The sequence below is a fragment of the Triticum dicoccoides genome, chromosome 4B, assembly GCF_002162155.2.
Source record: "Triticum dicoccoides isolate Atlit2015 ecotype Zavitan chromosome 4B, WEW_v2.0, whole genome shotgun sequence".
Lineage (NCBI taxonomy): Eukaryota > Viridiplantae > Streptophyta > Magnoliopsida > Poales > Poaceae > Triticum > Triticum dicoccoides.
Genome location: NC_041387.1, coordinates 598445206 through 598447785, shown reverse-complemented (window position 1 = coordinate 598447785; position 2580 = coordinate 598445206).

The window sequence follows — 2580 nt, the reverse complement described above, 5'->3', positions numbered from 1 at the left end:
ACGGCCCCGGGCGGCGGCGGCGGATCTGGGCCCGGGTGGGCCCGCGATGGGCTTCCCCGGGCCGCGCTGTGGGGAACGGCGGTGGGACAGGTGGCGAGGCGCGATTGGCTGCGGGCGCGGGCAGACATGTCCGGCTGCGCGGAGGGGGAGTTGCTAGGGTTTCGGGAGGATTTGATCCGCGAATTTCGGGGGAGGGGGCTATTTATAGATTCTGGGAGCTAGGAGAGTCCAAATGAGGAGCGGTTTTTGACCACGCGATCGTGATCGAACGACCGAGAGCATGGAGGGGGTTTGGATGGGTTTTGGGCCACTTTGGAGGGGTGTTGGGCTGCACATAAAAGAGGCTTTTACGGTTACCCGGTTAACCGTTGGGGTATCAAACGGACTCCAAATGGCACGAAACTTGACAGGCGGTCTACCGGTGCTATACCAAGGCCGCTTGGCAAACCTCGGGTCATTCCGAGAAAGTTTAACACCCGCTCACAACAGGAGACAAAAGGGGGATGCCGGAGGACATATGAGTGCCGGATTGCAAAACGGACAACGGGGAAAATGCTCGGATGCATGAGACAAACACATATGCAATGCAATGCACATGATGACATGGCAAAATGCAACACGTAAGCAAATGACATGGCAACGACGGCGAATAACTGGATGACACCTGGCGCATTGAATCCGGGGCGTTACAATGGGCTCGGGCTGGCGGTGCGGAGAGGGAGGAGGTGGATGTGGTTAGGGTTGGGGACGCCGGTCGTCTTAAATAGCCGGACTTCCCCTCGGCCAGCGAGCCGGAGCGGCGCCACACGTCGTTCACCCCCCTCCCCCCACCAGAGGAGACGTCCGTCAAACCGCCGAGTTTCCAGGCGATTCCTTATGGGACCCCGTCATCAGTCCGACATGGCAGACGCGCTCGGTCGCCCTCATATTTCGCCTCATATTTGGCCTGGATATGAGGGGTGCCAATCAGTGCGGGTGTTTGAGGTGGTCGATTTTTTGTGACTGGACCGTTCACCCAGGTGTTTGAGGCAGATTTGGGGCGCCCGACTATAGATGCTCTAAGAGGGAGGACTCATGCACAACTGTTTTGACAAAATGAGCCTCCGGACTTTCTGGTTGACATAATCGTAAAGGATGTAGTATCTTCATGTGTCCAATTAATATAATCTGTCATGAAGTTTTTCCTAACAAACAATAATGGAAAAAGGCCCACTGTAACACGCAACTATATATAGGCAAACTAGTAATGTTATTTATGTTCAATAAATATTTCACAAATATGCAATAATCAAATACAAGAAACTGTATCTACTTTCAATTTCAGTGCTTATTTTATTAATCCGGACATTCATCTTCCAATCTTATTGCAATATATTATAATAAATTTCTGAGTACTATCTAGTTTTTGCAAAAGAAAAGTACTACAATTGTTGACCAACATTTCAATTCTCCCTTGAAAATTTGGGGCAAACAAGAAAGGTGAAGAATGATTGATAGGATTGATTTTTTTTGTATTACCGAAAAAGGCTTTCGCTCCGCTTTATATATAAAGCATCGATCATCAAGCATCCAGTATAAACACATGCCACCGTAACACACGCACACACCCAGAGCAGGATACATAGGCGCTGAGCGCAGCAACACCACCCCTAGCAATACCACGACGATAAGATGAAGCTACATATGACGGACCATGAGCTCCAAGGCAGCGCCTTCAGGAAGGGCACGACACCGGAGCGCCGCCATGAGGATCAGAGTTTCCCCTGGAGCCGCATGACGGGCAATGAGAGCCGCTACGACGCCTTCAAGAAGGGAACGATCTTCGCCACCGCCGGTCCGTCCGAAGATAGAACAGGTTTTTACCTCGGCCAACACCCACCGCCACCGAACACCACACCTCGGACACCACGCCGCCCACATGGCCTTGGTGACCGGGCAGCACCAAGGCACGGGCTCCGCCCAAGAGCACTGCGCTGCCACCACCAGGGTCGCCGTCCCGGCATCCAAGACCTTGACACCACCTCACCCGAGACCCGCCGCAACCCCAGTGAAAGAGACGAGCGGAAAGGTCCCAGCTTTTGCACCCCCTGCGCGACCCCCAGCGTCGAGACCCAATAGGCCGGCCAAAACTGGCATCCACCGACCCGTCCTGCTGTCCCGAGCGCGAGACGAGCTCGGTCCTGCAGCACAAAAAGGGGGGACGAGGTCAATCCTGCTGCACCGTGCGCGAGACGAGCTCAATTTTGCAACACCGGGCGCGAGACGAGTGGTGGACCGCAGCTGGGAGAGGACCAACCCTTTGATGGGAGTCGCGGTCGGGCGACGAGGATATGGGGCGAAGGTCGAGACCGTCCGAACACAGACGAGTCGACGCCGAAGAAGCCGGTCGCTGCCGCGGGCAGAACCGTCGAGCCACCGTGAAGCCGTCACGCCACCGGGAGGCCACCATCGCCGGACCTCCCCACGCTGCCGCCCACGGCCGGAGCAGCTGGCACGCCCGGCCGCTGTCCTACCCGCGTCTCCCGGCGAGCTCCAAGCGCCGGAGCCATCGGGCACGCACCACCGGTGCCACGGGCCGCC